We start from the raw sequence: 20613 nt of genomic DNA, 5'->3' as shown, positions 1-20613 counted from the left end.
TCCTATCTGAGCATGTGGGCCCTTTAAAGGAAGTCCATGGATTGATAACCGGGGATAAAGAAAAGGCGGACTTATTGAACACATTTAATGGCAGAGCTGAAGTCCTTGTTGCTAATAGCAATGCCACTGCCTTAAATGAGCCACATTGGCTGAAAATTGAGGTTGTAGACCAGGAACATGCTTTAGTAGATGGACCCAGACTAAAAAATGGGCCAGTGGTCTGCATGCGACTGCTGGGCATCAGCGGAGGCACCTTAGAACCTTTGTCCGGTTTATAATGCTGTCTACATCACCATTAGTAGTATCTCTCTATGGTGTCTATGGAATAAGAAGTGATAGGAAATCTTCTTTCCTTTCAATGATCAAAAGTAGGAATATTTTATAACCAGCAAAAGATAAGTTGTGCAGGACTGGCAATGCGTAATACTGTCACGGTTGGGTAGATTTTGGGTTGGGTCACCGTTGGGTAGATTTCTCCCCATTCATTGGACCTGAATTATTAAAGCTCTCCAAGGCTGGAGATGATTCAGTGAAGCTGGGTGATCCAGCAAACTTGAAATGGATTCTTCATTCCCTCAGTCATTTTATTTCAATCCTGGACCAGATCTGTTCCAGGTTTGCTGGATCACCAGATTCACTGATGAAAGTGTATTCTTTCCAGCCTTGGAGATCTTTAATAAATCAGGCCCATTGCCCCCATTATTACAGTCTTGAAGACAAACAGGAAAAAAAACTCTGTCGGAAGAATTAACCATTCCCCATTGATCATCTTCCATTGTACATACACCAGTTCAGAAGTCAGGATCAAATCAGGTCCAACCACAACCAGGTCTAACCATAACCAATGACTTTTTTAACATCTAGACAACAAAGTTTAATGACTGTACATATCCCTTCATTAGGAATTATAGTTTGTGATAATTAAATTAAAACATTAAAAGTCCCATTAGTTGTTTTTAGCTGTCATTGATGACACTGCAAGGCATTACTAGAATGATTTGTATGTGAAGAAACCTATTATAAACCGGTCGCCTACTACAACTATTCACAATTGCTATCACATACTAAGGAGATTATGAATTAGTCATGAGTCATTTATTCATTAAATATTTCTGAAATACTTTCTTAGAAATCAGATTCTATTTACAGTTTGGGCGTACCTGCTTGATTATCACTGTGTGACTGTAGTTACAATTTACCAATCAAAGTGTATCTAAACCTAGGATCTGGAAACGTTTGCAGCTTACTGGTTCTTTCTTCACACTTTTTTCTCTTTATTTTTACCCAGCATTCCTGCCAGTAACACATGTAATGATGACATGTATGATGTAATTTGCAGAGATAGCTGGAAATAATGACAGTACAGCAAATTCAGGGAGAAAGAATCAGCTTGCAAAATTTCTGGCCTGATCAACAGGTATATATAGATGTCAAAAAAAAAAAAAAAAAAGCTTTCAATTGTATACTTACCAGACTGAAAAGGTAATAATAACAAAATCCTTGCATTGGGCTGCCTTCATAATGCTTGTTTTTGTCTTTAGTACAAGAGAAAAGCACTTACCCTGCTCCCGGCAGCCGGCACTTTCCTCTGCTGTCTGATGCTCTGGGTTAGTGGAGGTTAGTTTTGAAGATATTTGTGTTTATAGAACAGAAACCCTAAAAATAAAGCCAACAATATTATTTCTATCAATAGTTCGAGTAGAAAAGGGGCAGGTGGTCTGAGTGGTTTTTATTGTTGTACTTTTCTTTAGTAGATTGGACTGATGACCAAAGAAAGAAGAAATCCAAAATGGTACATGTGGCACCGGGCGAGTAAAAGAGGAAGCCTCATTGGATAAACCGGTTCTGGTAACAAGGTCAAAGAAGGAATCCTCCTTGTTTGAGGGTAAGCTTTCTACTCAATGTTAAAGAAATAGATTATTAAATAGAAGAAAGAAATGGATTGCTGTTGATGTTTTATGTCTTTCCTATTGTATCTAAACTTGAAAATTAGAAAAAGAAAATAATTTTAGGTATTTACAGATAGTTAGCACCTCATTGGGTACCCAAAGTCCAGTGCCACCTTCCTAGTAAACTCTCTTATGCTATAGTACAGTGGTAAATTTCATATCATTCTTGATTCCTTACCTGGGATAACAATACTCCTTTAGGGAAAAAAAAATAGATAATATTCCCACCTTTCCCTCAGCTTCCATATTGCAGGGGGTGACATTGTCATCTTGCCAACAAGATTATTGGGAATGCTGAGTATCCTAAATCTTGCAAGAAGATGGTAGAACAGTGCAAGATTTCAGCTATTCAGTATTTCTCTGGATTTTTTAAAAGAATGACTCAACGGTTAGGGGGTATCATTTCATAGGTAGATCTTAATTTTTTAGTTGTAAGGTGTGTTATAATAACTTTGTCCTAACAAACTCACAGAAGGTGGAGACAGAAAAGCTGAAAAGATGAGTCATCTACATCTATAGTATCTATATGTCAGTGAATCGGGATATTTAAATTATGTGAACATTTTTTTTTTTATTAACAATCAGGGCCAAAAAAAAGCCCACCAGAAGTTTAAAAAAATAAGAGCATGTAATAAAATAATCTCCCAAAAGCACTTTCTCTACACATACAGTGTGGACAGGCACTGCAGCATAATTTTCCCAGGAAACATATGTATGTACAATGGGACAGAGAGAAGTGAGGGAAAAAAAGGAGTGCGGTAAATCCAACAGACAACCCTGGCTGGGATTTCAGAGCAAGAAAAGGTATTCTGTTGGCAGCACAAACATGACCTTAGCAGCACTTTTTTGCATATTAAGGTTTTATTTCTCTACCAACCCTTTTAAATGACAATATGTAATAAATAGATACTACTAAAGGGTCTAAGTTGTAAAACTTCTATACACATATTTACTATCTTTAGTCACCTCTCGGATACGGACTAATTTTTTCCCTCCCAGAATTGATTGGATAACACTACAATAAAACAACTGGGTATAAACAACCATCAAGCAGCATGAATAGTAATAGTTACATGAATAGTAAGTGATCCTGACATCACATGTTCACTATTTTTTTCTTTACATCTCCTTCCCTTTCTATTTTGGGAACTTATAATGCAATTTGCTACATATATATATATTCCTAATACATGCCTATTTTTTCATCTAGAGTTTTTACACTCTGCAGTATAATTTTCTGGCAAAAAACTGATTTAACCCTCATCCTAGTCCTTTATTTTCTTCAAACAAAGTTATCACCAGAAAATAAATAAGTAATCCAACAATCTAACATGAAAAATATTTTGATGGTAATATTACATATAGATATGAGTATGCACAACTACTATGTACTATTTGACCTTTTTGATATATACATATTTTATCTATATTTTCATATATGTTTTGTAACATTATATGTCATCACGTCAAGAACATTAAATGTCATTTTTTAGTATTGGTTTAAAAAAAAATTCCCCTGAGGAAGCCGGTATAGCGAAACGTGATGGGAAATAAAGGATGGGAAAAGGTCAATATTATTTTGGAAAAAATTGCTTCTCAATAATAGAAACCACTGTCTAGATTTGAAGAATCTAAGACCCCTCCTTGCTGCATGATTTTAATGCAGTTAAAGGAAGGGTTCAAAAAAGTTTGCAACTGTATGACTGGATGATTTCAAATTGTTACACTGTATCTTATACTTTAGTGCACGTTGAATATTTGTAGCCTAAAAACCTTTCTCTTTTGTGTATCCTTTATACATAAAAATTAACTTAGTTTATTTCTGTACTATACAGATACAAGTATGAATATTTTTTTCTAAATACATTGGGAAACAGTTGAACTCCAATGACCACACAGACTATGGTTAGGATCAGTTAGGTTTGTAGTGCTTTGTGTCCATGACCAAGAGAAAGGAAAGTCAACCTTTTACTGTTTTTATTTAAACGGGTGCCCTGCAAATCCAAATTAGAGCTGGCATAGAATCTCCACCCATCCTTGGAGATGGGGATGGTGCCAAAATGAACATGGATGGGTGGATATAGGTGCACACCTTTTACTATAAACACAAAATGTCTTTTCACTCTCTGCCTGCTAGTAATTAATTAACAAAATGTTGTAGTAATTCTGTTCAATATACAGCAATAGTAAATGCAAATAAAGTCTTTGAAAACACTGGCATATGGTAATTATTTTCCTAAAGCTGATTTATATATATATATATATATATATATATATATATATGCCCTTAACAAAGTTGTTTAATGCAATGAGATGCATGAATCAATTGCTTTGCTATACGGACAACTTAAAGCTCTAACCTTTAACAATGCGTACTGAAAGTTCTCAAGTGGAAGTCCAAAGTACAGATAACCAAGTGCTATAGCTACCGGGCTCCAGTGTCAGCTTATGACGCACACTGTCAGCATTTGGGCCATGTTGTCATTCATTAAATAGAACCACCTGTCTGTGTACTTCCTGGGTACTGCTAAGCAATGTTTACCTTTTACATTTCTCCTATTGAGGAAAAGTGGACTGTTTAATGAAATTACATTTGCTCACCTTTAGAGTAGGGAAAAACTCATTAAACTGTTTGAAGATGTCAGCAGGGAATAGATAATATAAGCCATAGTTTAGGTAAACCAACAGCTCATATTGCTGACTGCCAGAAAAAGATCCGGCCTTGCTTGCTCACCCTGCTAGTTGTTGGTTCTAAGTGTGGTGACACCAAGAGGAAAAACTGTCTCTTTCAGCCTCTTCTACCCCAATATTTCTGGCTTAGTAATATTATCCAGTATTTATATAATAAAAATATATTACACAGCACATTACAAGGTCTGTAGTCATATCACTAACTGTCCTTCAAAAGAGCCCACAATCTAATGTTCCTACCATAGTCATTAATATAGCCAAGGATCATTTTTTTGGGGCAAGGTTACCGGAGTACTGAAGAAAACCCACACAAACACGGGGAGAACCTGCAAACTCCATGCAGCGTCCTGCCCGAGAAGCAAACCTTGTGCTGCAAGCCCAGAGTACCAACCTGAGCCCCCATACAGCCTTTCTTAGGATGTTGGACCATATTAGTGGAGCTAACTAGTTGACTTGGGTAGGAGATTGGCCAAGCAATGACTTGGATTTAGGGGGGCAGGAAGTATAATTCCAGTCTTGAGTGTCCCCCTAGAGAAATTGTTTGGCATCGTTAAATTAAAATAGTTTCTTTGTACAGAATCATGCTAGAACACGGTCATTGTTACCCAATGCTACTCAAACTCTGGTCCTCAGTGGCCACCGAGAAGCAGGGGTGTAGTGGAGCAGGCACAGTGGAGATGCCATTACTTCACACTTTAGGGAATGGGCACGCGTATCCACTTTTTTTTTGCAAAGGATTCTTTGGTGTCTAGGGAAGAACCCCACTGGGGGGGGGGTGCACCAGCCAGAGCTGCAGACCACGTCTCCCATTTGGAATTGTAGGCTCAGGACGGTGGGCAGGTTTTCTCTCTGAACACAACTCACCCACTCTCCCATCACAGGCCCAGACCTACGATGGGAGAATGAGTGGGTTCTGGTATAATGACGTCACTCTGATGGAAGTTTCTTCCCCATTGAGTGACACATCCCCATTGAGTGGCAGGGGTGTAGTGGGGCGGGCACGTACCGTGCCCTTCGTCTTTTTTAATGACTACACCCCTGCTGAGAAGTCTTCTAATCAGAGAATCAAGGGTGAGATAATTAGTGTTTTTCCTTTATTTGTTACCACATATCAGAAACTGTGTTTATGCCATGCAGTCTAATACATATGTATTGCTGGAGGACCCTGAGGACTGGGATTGAGAATCACCAGTCTAGATCAGTGTTACTCAACCAGAGATTGATAGGGGTTCTATGAGCAATTTGTGCGCTCAGGTAAGTTTATATGGCACCAATAATCTTTCTAGGTATCTGTAAGGACGTCATTCTTCCCACTGGCTGGCAATTAGAAGGCACTTTTCCTGCTGACCACCACACTAATGTACAGTAAATATTAGGTGAATAGTTTTGTCATATGCAGAAACTGTAAAAGTAGAGTTGTACTTATTATGTATAGCCCCTAAAAGGGCAAAATGTCACAAGCAAGAGCTGACAGCACCTATAAAACAATAAAAAGCGGGTGCTATCTGTCACTTAACTTTTGCTATCTTGTAGAACCCCTGAGTTTATGTTTGTACTGAAAATTAGCTATAGTACACTGCAATGTGCACACGCTCATCGGTGCAAAGATTTTAAACAAGTTAAATAAATGTCACGCATCCAGAAAAGCAACAAGGGGTTAACATCCAGAATAGTGAAGCAAACATAAAGTATCTGAATGAAAGGCTGCACACTGCTGGGGACAGAGAAGAGTGGCCCCATACTCCTTGCTTGATTGGCGGGAGGGAGTGTAAACATAGGGACAATTGGTATTACAGGCACAGCGACATAACACAGTTTAGAGCACTAATTACTGCTAAGGCCTAGCTTGCCTTTGTGTTTGCAAGAGGAGTTTTCAATGTAAGGCCTGCACATTGGCCCTTTCACCAGGCTGGGCTAACACTTGAATAGCATTCATGCTCTTGCCCTGGTTCTCCTCAAACACCCATCTACCTCCTCCTTCTTTTCTCATTCTTTCTTTTGGTTTTCTGATGGCATTTTCTGTCCATGTTATGCTCAGCCCTAAATGAAACTTGACTGCCCCCACGGCCGACTGGAGAAGCACAAAAGCAGACCATCTACTAGCTACAGTAACGCCATTGTGTATGCTAACAATGCACTAATTGGCAGTGACAATTGGGAGTTTGTGAAGGAAACTTGCAAGAGGAAAGAAGAGGAGGGGGACTTTAGCTTTTTAATAGGCAGAGCCTTAAATGGGATAGGAGAAATGAAATTGACAAACGAGAATCGTCATAAATTGGATCTTGCATAACTGTTAAGAAATCAATTTAAAAACTGATTGCTTGGTATGGGATTCTGATGAATATAGCAGAATGCTCAGGATGAATGGACACTGAACAAGGTCTTTTTAGATGTGCCAACCTTTCTCCAAGTGAAGAGCTAGAGTATGGCTGAGGGTAGCACTTATATGCTCATGGGAAAGGAACACAAACAAAAACCAGGAGCTAGCTGGTACTGTGCCTCTCTTTTATTTATGAAGATCCATCTGTACTTGGCTTTTAAGCACAAAAACTTTGAAGTTAGAATAATGGCATTACTGCACATTTAGATGTTTATTGGTCTGCATCTTAGCAGTAAAATGTCTTCTAAAACAGGATTTTTTCACCTAGTGACTTGAAACTCAAGCTCTACTTACCTACCTTTTAAAAAATATTCAAAGTATATATTTTCTTTTATTATTAATAATAAACAGGATTTATATAGCACCAACAAATAATCTAGCGTTTTACAATTAATAGGGGTTGCAAATGACAGACAGTGAAACAGGCGGAGAGGACCCTCGCCCGAAGAGCTTACAATCTAGGAGATATTCCACATGGTGATGGGCTCCAGAGTTTATGGCTGATAAGGAGAAAACACAAATTTCCTAAAGTTCTGTTCTGGTTCCTGGAGCCCAAATGCTTTGTAGAGCTTTGGGTGAGAGTAAGCTTTCATTTCTAGGGCCACATCTTATGTGGTGCCCTGACCTATATTTTAATCTCCTCTGTTATTTAAAAACAGAAAGGCGCTCCTCTAATTTTAAAACTTGTTCTAAACTTGTGTAAACATATGCCACATCCCTTAATATTAGTTTGCAAACAAACATTTTTTTACACTGACTTTGCAGGCATATATTCGTTCACAATCCAGTATGTATCTTTTGTTAATACAAATGTTTATTAAAGAAATAAAAATAAAAGAAAACATTTACATGCTCCAATAATCAATCTGTGGTTGTTACAAATAGGCTTATAACAGTTCAACACGTTTCTTGGAACATAGTCCGCTTCCTCAGGAAAATATTAGCTTCTGTTTCCACATTTAATTCCTCGATTGGACAGATAGATCAAGGGGTCAGTTCTTTATTGGAACATATGAATAGGTTGATATAGATCATTGGCTGAGCTCTATCCTGTTCCAGTGTAAAGCTGCGTACACACTTCCAAGTTTTGTCGTTGGAAAGGATCTTTCACGATCCTTTCCAACGACAAGGGAGTGCACGATGCATGAACGATGCTGTACATACAGCACCCTTCATGCTCTATGGAGAGGGGAGGGGGAGAGCGACGGAGCGGCACCCTGCTGCGCGCTCTCCCCTTCCCTTTCATTAGGATCGTCTGTCGTCCATCGTCCGTGGATCCGGCAGGTCGGTCGTCCGGACGATGGACGACACCGACTGTACACACGGCAGATTTTCGCCCGATAATTGGCCGATGCCGATTATCGGGCGATAAAAATCTGACGTGTGTATGTAGCTTTACACTCTTAGGATAAGCATTAGGATAGTTTCATGCATCCAGCCATTTAAATAGTCTTTGTTCTATGTCCCATCCTGATATTCTCCTCCATACAATCACCTCCAATCTTAGCATGTGCTCGGACTATGCTCCGAGAAACGTGTTGAACTGTTATAAACCACAGATTGATAATTGGAGCATGTAAATGTTTTTATATTTTTATTTGTTTAATAAACATCTGTATTAACAAAAGATACATATTGGATTGTGAATGAATATATGCCTGCAAAGTCCGAAGCCTATTGACCCTGTTGTGTAACAAAAATGTTAGTTTGCTAATCTCCTCTGTTCATAGACCTAAAAATATGTGAGTTGATCGATGCTTAGGACTCTCTCTGCTGTGGGAGCCTGCTGGTGGGTAAAAATCTCTCTTGCATTAAAACTGTTATTAAGTGATGGTTTGCCAAATATAAGTGAAAAAATAAAACAAACCTGCTTGGAATGGTCATAGGTGTCTCTGTCTTGTACAAAGTTATATCAGTTGAGCCTGGTACAGCACCACCTCCACAGGAATTGCAGGATTGTTTTGGGTTTCATCTACCATACCAGTAGGGACCCACACTTTGAGCTGACCCAAAATTACACTGATTCTATAATTACGCTATAATTTGTCACAGTGCTCCTTTAGCTGCAAGGATATCACAAGGAACAGAAACCCTGGCCTCTCTTCCTATTCCCTGTTAGCCCACAAAGTTTCAGATGATCGGGTCATATTCCCTGAGTCTCCTGGCTCACCATGTCCTTTTTTATCCCTGCCACCACATTCACCCTAGGCTCTCGCAGTCAATGCAGATAACTGTCAGTCATCCACAGGCAGCATGGTGGCTCAGAGGTAGCACTATTGCCTTTGCAGCGCTAGGTCCCAGGTTTGAATCTCTGCCAGGACACTATCCACATGGAGTTTGCAGGTTCTCCCTGTGTCTGCGTGGGTTTTCTCCGGGTTCTCCGGTTTCCTCCCACATCCCAAAAACATGCAGTGAGGTTAATTAGCTTCCCTCTAAAATAGGCCTTAGACTGAATAAATGACATATATGACCACTGTAGAGACATTAGATTGTGAGCCCCTTTGAGGGACAGTTAGTGACACAACTAAGGACTTTGTACAGCGCTGTGTAATATGATGGCGCTATATAAATACTGTGTAATAATAATAAAAGGCAACCCTTTTTCTCTGGCTGAGGACCTGAGCTGAGCCTGAAAATGGCCACTTGATAGGGGAAGAATCACAGGAAATAAACAAACCAATGGCTGTGGGTGTTTAAATACCCAGCACAAGGTCGTATAAATACCCTCCACCACAATATACTGGACCTGATTTAATAAAGCTCTCTAAGATGGGAGACAATAGACTACCATGGGAGAAAATGGGTGATCCAGAAAACCTGGAATTGTTCTGGTCCCGAATTGATGGGTTTTAAGAAATGCAATTCAGGTATGCTGGATCACCTAGGTTCTTACATTATAGTCTTCTTCTCCAGCCTTTAAGAGCTTTGTTATATTAGGCCCATTGTATCCATTCCAGGGTAGTGAAATTATAGCCAATGATTGGCACTTGAACTAGCGCTTTTTGGTCCAGGGGGAACTTAAAACTGAACTGAAACGTGTTTAGGATATGGTGCAGTTAGAGATAAGTCCTAGCATGAAGATAAAGGTCAAGATGGATTGATAGCTACATCCATTCATTAATGAAAGTTTATCCCTTCCAGGCTGGGAGAGCTTTAATAAATAAGGCCCATTGTTTTCAGATTTGCCCAGTTTGCCTCTGTCTACAGAACGTGATGAGAGAGGGAGGTGTTCTTCATTTCTTAGGGTGGCTATGTGAATCCTCCATTGATACAGTTAGTGAATGTTGTGACCACCAAAAGGTGTGTTATTGGCAGGCTCACCAGGTGAAAAATAATTTTCAGCATTTTAGGGCTGGTAAGAGGGCGACAGCTGTAGAGATGTTCAATTTTTGAGGCAACCTCATATGTTTATCTCCAGACTTCATAGTTCCTAGAATACTGAACACATTGTTTTATGTTCTGTTCCAGGGCTTCATATTTACAGATCTAGGCATGGCACACAATGTGATTCCTAACAAATGTGATTTCTAACAATAGTAATCCACTTTATATGGTGGATGTACAGTATATAGAGCACACAATACCTTGTATATTTACTTTTCCATTTGTGCTTACTTAACATTTGCACTAATGTCTGAATCCTGCTAATTGTTTTTATTACAAGTTCAATATCTGCAGGAAAGGTTCCATTCATGGAGTTTTCAAGAAGTGCTCATACATCAGCACAGGAAAGGGATTAAAATAGGATTATTCTACTGCTGAGGGTGTGATATTTATTTAGCCAGTCTTGACTTGGCTGTTTCAGTTTCTTTTAACCCCTAACTCATAACTGATATCCTGTGTTATTTTAACTCAGTAGTAATAGGGTGTCACCCTGATAACGGCAGCAATTTGATATGTGGATTGTGAAATGTGCTATCCATAGCATTATAGTGTTCATAATGTTATGAAAATATGCAGCATGAAATATATATATAAAAAAAGCAAGTCGGGGGACCCTGGGTCATCAAGTCCAATGTAAGAGGTAATCAGGAGAAGCAGGGGGGCTCAGCAAGTTGATATTTGGCATTTCACAAAGCCAAAGGAGCGGGCATATTACATAGCTGCCTGTTACCTGGCCTATTTGTCTGATTAGGTGAATGCAAAACTTCATTTTTTCCCATTTTTTTCATTTATCAGCTATCCTTCTGTGGATAAATGTTTCAATGAGTACTGAGGATTAAAACTGCAGCACCCCAATGCCCAGCTGTTATACTATTATTGAATTTATGTGTGTCATCTATTAGTTTATATCACACAAATACTGTATACCAAATCTCTAATACAGTAATAGGCATCCTTGTTACAGTGGGCCATACATGTAATGCGGACATTTTTTGTATGCGAATGCAACATGGCAAGTGTATATTATTGTTATTAAACAGTATTTATATAGCGCCAACATATTACACAGCGCTGTACATTAAATAGGGGTTGTAAATGACAGACAGATACAGACAGTAGGAGGAGGAGAGGACCCTGCCCTAAAGAGCTTACAATCTAAGAGGTATAGAAGTGGTAAACAATAGGAGGGGGGATATGTAATGGTGGGAAGTAGTGAGGGTTTTAAGAGACAGAAGGATAGATTTGAGTGTCATGATAATACAAATCTTTTTACAATCATAGTATATGGCTTATTAGGCCTGTCTATGACAATGTGGCATTAGCAACGTGATATTTGGATAAACTTAGCAACATGGTACTTGCACTGTAGAACCGGTAAAAGTGCGTCCATTGTATGGAATATGGCAACTTGACAAAGTGTAATTGTTCATTTTTTTAAACATTGTTTTTATTGATTTTTACACAAATTGTTCAATTGTTATCAAAACAGTAATAGGACCACAGCTCCTCAATAATCATTTACAAATATAAATCAGATACATAGAAAAGAAATACTGCATGTAAATCAAAGAACTCCATCAATTAGAATAAACTTTCCAATTTTATTATATTCACATAGATAAAGATACTTGGACCCATTGACTGTTCTGGGCTCCCAGATCTTCTACATATCCTCCACAGTTAACCATATTGTGTTGTGTGTTGGAGCCTGTGTTTAGAATAGTTGCTCGTCTGGACCTTTTGGTCCTCTTACAATACTTCTATAACCATGACACTCCTGGAACATCCATGGTGCCCAAAATTTTCACCTTTATTGTTAGTCCCCAAAGTCAGATCTTCTAAAAGTTAAATTTCATTCACCTTATGTATCTAGGCCTAGGGAAAGTGGCACAACTTGTTTCCAACGGCTTGGGATACATGCCTTTGCAGCCGTCCACAGATATTTCACCACTGAAGTGGCTTAACTTTTCTGTGGCCAATCATTTAAGTGTAGAAGGAAAAATCCGAGGCCATCAGAAATGGGTCGGACCAACATTTCCTGACATGTAATTGTTCATTTAGTTATTCTTCATGCCTGTTCATGGCTGAAAGTAAAAGGAAAGTGTTAGGCTCTGGATCGCTGTATTTTCAGTCAAGTTCTAAGCAATATAGACAAAATGATTACCCGTAGGGCCATCTCCCAGTTGAGGACAAAGGTTCGGTCTTTTCCTAAGTAGGCACTAGGTGTGCAAGTAGAAAAGTGTCACATACAGAACATTTAAAGTCCACATTTAACTTTTTATAGAATCTTCTATCATAAATGATCATGTTTGGGGGGTTCAAAGTCCCCCTTCATCAGGGCTAAGTATTTTTACATGAAGTGTGTACTTAATCCGGAGAAGGTATTAGTATAGTTGCTACAGATACCTCAAATGACCAAGTTTTAGAGCCATAAAGCAACACACTGTAAATTGTTCTGATGATGGTTTCACTAAGGGACAAAGGCACACATAGGGTCCATGCAAATTATTTGTATTTAGCAAGGCTTGCTCTGCATTATTGAAAGCTAATACTTTCATTTTATTTATTATTCACAGCTTATCATTTTTTTTAATGAAGCACATGGGATGTCTTACTTTTAGTTACCACTAACTGTTTGGTCCTTGAGTAGTCTGAAGCACTGCTAATCTATGCATGGCTTATTTTAAGGAGAGATGTCCACTAGGGCTGAGCTGACAGCTCCGCTACACTGATTGGTCTTGCAGGTCCCAAAAATTCGGTCTCACTGGCCAAATTTACAAAGGCCGTTTTAGCCTACATGTTTGGTAAGCGAGAACAGTCAAATTCGCCGCTAGACCGAATTTAATAAATTTACTCGCTCATCCCTAATGTCTACACTAGTAATGTGTTTTTGGTATATGCCCACATACAGTTTAGACTTACCTGCAAATTATGGCCTACATTCTAAATCTTATGTATTGCCCATGACCTTTTCAGTCCTTATCAGATCCAAATGCTGACACTTTAAAATATAAACATTCTCATTAAAGATAAGGATAACGATACTTGCCTGACAATTGTCAGTTTTCATAATATTTCTCTGAAATTTAAGTTCTAATAGTAGAGCTTAAAAAACGTCTGCAGACAATTTGGGATGCCCACATTTCTGCATGAATGGTTCTTATAAAGTGATTTGATCCAAAGCCAAGACCAAGAGCATAGAAAGGTTAAAACCTCTCAATGCAAACAAATCTCTATCTAAGATAGTTATCACCAGATTTCCCTTCTTCTCCTGTTCCAGTGACATCAGTAAATTTTCCAATGGTTACCGGGTCAAATAGAGAGTGCACCTCCCCAGAGGGGACAGACAGCAACGGAGGATCAAAGAGCTGGTACACACTATTAGGTTAAACAATCAGATCTGAAGTCAATCTAAAATAAAACTACTGTATATGAAAGTCTATAGGAGGGCAGGTGCCATGTACACAGCAACAATCCAATATGGACACTAGTTACTATTCATACATACAGTAATCATCACCAACAACTGTATAGTAAACATAGCCAATTTCCTTTACAAAGGGTGTCCCCAGCTGTAATACAGACACAAAATAGTACAGAGTGATATCATAGCACATTATGGATCATATTCATTTATGAGTATTGTTCATATGTGTACTGGGATTTGGAGCTTCTGGTAGTTTGATTACCAAATTGATCAATACAGACATAATTGGCAGCATAGCTCACATGTATCAGCCCTAACCCTTCCCTATTCTATCTGCAAAACAAAGTTGTTGGAATTGTAGATGACACCTCCTTCAGGTGATATCAAAGCATTTCAGTTGGCTTGAGATCTGGGCTTTTATTTGTTCATTACATTGTTTTTACTGTTATTTTAGAGCATCATCCAACTTTTATTATGCCTAGGAAACCTGTACTCAGAGGAATATGGGAGCTGCCTTTGTTAATCTTGCCTGATAGCAGGCTTTCCAGAAAACAGAGCAATATTGACTGATGAACACCTATACTTTTGTAAATGTTTTTGTGGCCTTTTACATTATGAATGTCTACAATTCTTCTTTGTGGGTTATTGGTCCATAAAGATAGCTTTCTGTTAGTAACCAAAATACGGATAGTTTTATATGAGAGGATCTACAAGCCATACTCTCTTTTCTTTGACATGGCTTTTCTGACACCTCTACAAAATTGTCCAAGCCTATAGAGCCATGATGGGTCATCTCTGTGTTTAAGCATATTGCTGTATAGCAGGTGCATAGATAGTAGTGCAGCTCATGACAAAATCCAGACCACTTGTTACAGCCTGCCATCGCTTCCCTGATTATTGCAGACCTGAGATTCGAGAGACCAAACGCCTGAAAACCCCTGAGTGTTATTTTGTGTAGAATGTTCTCTGATAAAGCCAATCTTATCTTGGATCTCAGCTCTGCAGTAATCAGGGAAAGGATGGGGGAGCTGCAACAAGTGGTCTGGCAATGCATGTTGGACAGCCCTGACCTGAAGAATACAATGCAAATCCATAAAACAAAATAAATTCAGAAGTTTGTATCAACTTTATATGAAGCTCTAACACTAAATAGTAAAGTTGAAGAGACACAATACTCATACAAAGGGGATTCTAATCTGTGAATTTGAAGTTGTTCTGCTTAGTTAGAAGCTGAGATGACAACACATTCAGAACTAATGTTGGAAAAGCTGCTCACATTTGTTTGACCAAAAATGTTTTTTCTGCTTTGTTTGCTTTGTCAGCCTCACCCATCCATTCCTATAGAAGGAGTTTCTGTTTTCCTGCACTAACATATTATAAGTTTGAGCTGCATTCTTAAGAAATTTATATATAATTTTTGTATCCATTTGTGTTTGATTTTAAAGAGAAGAGATTATTCCTCCAAAGAATCATCAAAATTGCATTGTGTGCATATATATATATATATATATATATATATATATAATTTATATATAAAACCCTTCCATATAAAGTAAAAATGGCAAAGCCCCTCCCCTTCTGTCCTTACCACCATGATGGCTGAATGGGAGCGCAGAGAGCCTCATGGGATACATGTCATGGGAGGCTTGGGCTGCTCCTTCCCGCATGCCCCAAATCAGGCATACACAGAAGATGCTGATCTCAGGCATGTGCACTGATAAAGGAAGAAGATGGTGGCACCTAACTTTTCCTCTGCGTCGTAACCAAGCAAGAAACTGAAATGGCACAAGGCCATATAGAAGACAGCTCCAGGGGGATCAATGAATCTGCCTGACCACATTGGCCTGATTTAATAAACGTGTATCCTCTTCAGTCTTGGGGAGCTTTATCAGTGAAGCTGGGTGATCCAGCAAACCTGAAATGGATTTCCTAAAAGTAGTTTACAATTTGTTAACTAATGATTTCAATCCTAGACCAGACCCATTCCAGGTTTGCTGTATTACTCAGCTTACTGATAAAAATGTATGCTCTCCAGCCTTGGGGAGCTTCATTAAATCAGGCCCATTGTATTAAGGCAGCCTATTTATTTAAATAGACTGCACAATTATTATTATTAATAGATAGGATTTATATAGCACCAACATATTACACAATGCTTTACACAGATTTTTTTAGTGTTTGCTGCATATTTTGAAGTGCATTGCAGAGGATTGCCTGGACTTCGCAGCACACCAACCTTTATGCTGTCAAATACTACTTTAACCTCCCTAGAGGTAACCCAGAGTGTGACTCGGGGTAGAAAAAAGTTGCCAAAAGTGGTAACCCCGAGTCACACTCGGGGTAGGTAATCCTATGGGAAGGTTAGTAAATAGAGCGCTTACCTGATCTGCCTGCGTCCCGCGCCGTCCAGCGCCGCGATCTCCGTCTTTTCTTCTTCCTTCTTCCTGCTTCTGCATCCAATGACTTCCCGGTGACGTTGGTGCGTGTGTACGTTGCTGGCGGGGCGGAAAATTCAAAATACATTTGTATTGCATTCAATACAAAATAACTGTACTGAATGCAATACATTGGATTTATATGTGTAAAAGCAGTACATTGTTTTCAAGAACATTTATTTTACAGTATAATATAAAAGTATAAGTATAATATGTTTTTTTTTAATTAAAAAAAATTAAAAAATCATTTTTTTTATATATATAGATTTTTTAATTTATTCAATTTATTGTTTTTACATGATTTTGTGTTTCAAACTTTATTATACTCATACTATTATACTGTAAAATACATTTTCATGAAAAACAATGTACCGCTTTTAGACATATAAAACCAGAAAGAAATGAACCGCTAGGGAGGTTAATACAATGCATCAGTGTGAGTAGGCTCCATAAGGGTTATTACTTTTTTAGGTGTATTTTGTGTGCTTTTTGAAAAATATTTTTTTTTGTTGGGTTTTGTCAGCCAATGAAATCAGAGGTTGGTAGTGGAGAGGCTGGTTGAAATGCTAAAATGTATTGCAAACACGTTACATTTTTATGTGCTGCCATTCTTGGGGCCTTCAATGCATATTTATTGGTAGTCCTATTTTTTAAAGTATATGTAAAATAATTCATTTTTCTGTAGTTAATAACATTTCTATTAAGGATTTAGAGTAACCTTTCTTCACCACTGTAACCCCAGTGGAACCCTTGAAAGGATTTTGAGGTCTCAAAGAACCCGATAAAATGAATTCATTGGGAGTCAGTAGAATGTCCCTATAGGCCGGGGTCACAATATCACCCTTACAGCTAAAAAATCTTTGCTGTCATTTTTCTGGCCCGGTAAATGGCTTTGTACCATCAGATAGGAGGTCACAATCAGCCACAGCTCAAGGAACCCCTAGCAATCTCTGCAGGTACCCTAGGGTTCATGGAACATTGCTTTAGACAAAAGATATTAAGATCATCAAAGGTATTAGTAATTTTTTCACTTTTTAAAGTTTTAGAAATAAGCCCCTTTTTCTGTTGTATACATAACAGGTCAAAGTGTACCTGTAATGTAGTATAGCAGGTAGAACTAGCATGGCTTTCCAAGGGGCTTCTCCTTTAATCACCTATAGGGCACCTTAGTCACTATTATATAAATGTTCATTTATGCAGTTTATATCTTTGTATGACATTCCCAGCGGGAACACTTTTCACAAGTACTCTTTACAACACATTGGGTTAAATCACCTAAACATGATACAAATATTTTTGATGATTTCACAATTTAAAAAAAAAGATCTTTCGGGATTTTAAACCAATCACAGGTAGCATCTGATTTTTAATTTTTTTTAATTTTAAATTGTTTTCTAACAAAGCACAGGGAGGAGATGGCAGCAAAATCTACAAATTAGGTATTTACAGTTATTTCGATCCATGGCTGCTGAAAAAAATATTTACTAAATTTATATTAGGTACAAACAATAAATCAACATGAGTTTATGAAGTGCTAGATGAACATGTTCAGATTTAAAAAATAATTTAAAGCAGCAAAATGCACTTAAATGCATAAATGGGAATTTTTTTCCTATTAAATATTAGCATTAGTTAATGCAATATTGTTTTAGTAAAAATACCTTTTTTATTTTCTGCCAGGAGTTCTTTTCCATCTCAACTAGAGAATCTTTGTCTCAATATTTAGGAGTCACAGCAATTATAAATATTCCCCAAATTTGTATTGTGGACACAACATAAATATATTGAACAGTACAATAAAAAAATACACACTAAAAATGAAATAGATTTTCCTCAATCTGAAATTCTAATTACTTTATTTTGAAAGAATGTTACCACCAGTAAACTCTGGATTATATATTACCTCTGCAATGCTCACAGAAATGCAGTTGTATGGGCCCACGCCTTAAGACACTGCTATCTCTTAGGTGATCAATGAAATTGTACTTTGACTTTATTTGACTGGAATGCAAATTAACCTTATTCAAATATGAGGCTATAATTGGCAGAAACACCTCAGAGATTTCTTGAGTAAGTAAATATATAATATAAATGAAAAGCTTACTGAAAAATGTAGCACCTTTTACTGTTTTATTATTGGTTAAGAAACAAGAATAGGGGTAAAAAAGTGTTGGGTTGGTTAATCCTTACAAGAGTCCTGATTCAGCTATTATGGAGTGCGGAGTTACTCAGTTACCAGGTACAGAGCTCTCACACAAATGTATTGTTGGACACAGTAGCCTAGCAGGTCTTTACACAGTATACAGAAGCTAGGATACAGCAATGACCGCAAACACTGGGGAGAAAAGCTTTGCATTGGTGTCACCCTTTGGACCTGCAGTTGTTTTGCTTCCCCTCCCCTAAATAAACCTTAATGATGACTGTGATTTTTTTATTTTTTTTATTTCTTGGCTCTTATTTTTACAAGAATGCAGTTTCAAAATGCTTTATTGCATTAAGGCTTATTGTGGTGTGTTGTGTTAGGTAGCCCAGGGACCCGTCTGACAGTTGGGCCGCGAGAGCACGGGTTGGGCCGCGAGAGCAGTGGTCCACGGCTTTGGCTGGTGCACCCCCCAGCGGGGTCAGAAGAGGGACCCCGCTTGGGAGGGGGCACACTGACCAGCGCCACGGACCATGTCTCACCTATTGCTGGTTTGAGCGGTCTCTAGACACATGAGCAGGTTTGAGCAGGTTCTGGCATCATGATGTCACTCTGGGGGAATTTTTTCCCCTTTGAGTGACGCATGCGCAAACAGAGTCCGTAGATTTAATGGTCCGCGAGCTCCAAAAGGTTGGGGACCACTGAACATTTGAGTTTGGCATTGCCTAATGTAACAGCTTGTAAAAAAAACAGTACCAGATTACATTAGTGCCGGATACGGACCAGTACTGGATGCATAATAATATGCCTAGAAAAAGCATTTGGACCTGGAAATAAATTTTAATAGGTGATGTCCCAATACCAAAATTTGTTCTCTGCCTTTATTTTTATATATACCCATATGTAAGACCATTACATGTGCAAGTAGGGTAGTCATTCAGAGAGACTCTCTATTTTCCCCTTACCTAAAAACATTTTTACCTACAAATTGCCTCTACTAAAAGTTCTCCTCACCTTCTGCCTGGGCTGAGTGTTTTCTTTACTCCAATACAAAAACATTTTTAGAAACGGCACTTTTAATGTCAATTTCCTGCTCTGGGGCTGCACACTATGCAAGATAACACTGCACAGGATGTCAGGAGCTTACCCGATCTTTGGCAGGGACAACAGATATTTTCATGCAAAGATATATAACAAAATGGTCACAATGGTATACGTACCACTCCAAATAGGAGAAGGTTATTAGGGATTTACATAAACTTTTATGCAGAATAGGCAATTAGCATTTTCAGGAGGCCAGCAATGGCATCCCCTACTTCTAATGAAACCTGATTTTACTGAATTCCCAATGTTAGAACAATAAACCTAGAAATAGGTGGAAATGGATCAGGACCTTGGATTTTCTTGAGTAGCAGCTTTTGATTTATTTGCTCTTTACTAATAGCAAAGTTTAAATCTTTTTTTGGAAAATTACTTTTTCAGACTAATAGCCATCATGAAATATAAAGAGAACCTTAGCAGTTTTAAAGGTACCTTCATTGGACTAGAAAGCAAGCACATCTAAAAGTTAAATGTGTCTTCACCCCTTTAAAAATAAAACCTGATTACAAAAGCTATCTCCAGTGTTTAGAATTGGCTTGATTAAACGTTCTGCCAAAGCACAATGCCCAAAATGTTCTACCCATTCATTAAGGGTGGTAGGAGTGCTGAGTCATGAAACTGAGGCTATAAAACATATTTTATGGTGAAATCACAAAGCCCACATAATTTTAGCAGTTATTTTTGCTGTGCATTCCTTATTTTAGTCCCTTCAGCCCACAAAATATAGGGAAAGAATGTATAACGGTCATTGGTTTCCCTGCAGAAACAGGAGTTGGCATGTCACATATAATTATGTGTAAACTGTTGTAAAAAATGTCTGTTTTTATTCTTCCTGTTATGTTGTGTAAAATTTTATACTGAAGATATGACAGTACATCATACGTTAGTAAAGGAAAACCTTTGATTTGTATCTAAAAAGCCACATGACATCACCACAATATAGTTTAAGAAAATACAATAGGAACTATATTTTCTTTTCCTGTATGTTCTGTGCTGTATTCAGCATGTAGCAGATAATCTGTGAGTATATAAGGCACTGAGGAGCTAAAAATTGTGTGAATAGTGATCAAGATGGCATTTACAAAAAAATTAGAAAATAAAGGATA

General features: G+C 38.1%; 1 long non-coding RNA gene across 5 annotated transcripts in view; it reads left to right on the top strand.

The window, feature by feature from the left end:
- LOC140335768 (uncharacterized) overlaps positions 1-20613 on the top strand; it is an 84930-nt gene that overhangs the window by 10429 nt on the left and 53888 nt on the right. For 3 of the 5 annotated variants that reach the window (XR_011921755.1, XR_011921752.1, XR_011921754.1), the window contains exons 2-4: positions 1289-1417; positions 1542-1617; positions 1752-1885. This is a non-coding gene — a long non-coding RNA (uncharacterized lncRNA). The remainder of the gene's footprint in view (positions 1-1288; positions 1418-1541; positions 1618-1751; positions 1886-20613) is intronic. The other 2 variants (XR_011921753.1, XR_011921756.1) reach the window with 2 other exon arrangements.

The sequence above is a fragment of the Pyxicephalus adspersus genome, chromosome 7 (genome assembly GCF_032062135.1).
Source record: "Pyxicephalus adspersus chromosome 7, UCB_Pads_2.0, whole genome shotgun sequence".
NCBI lineage: Eukaryota > Metazoa > Chordata > Amphibia > Anura > Pyxicephalidae > Pyxicephalus > Pyxicephalus adspersus.
Note: the sequence above shows the minus strand (reverse complement) of the source record. Positions and strands in the feature narration are given on the sequence as shown.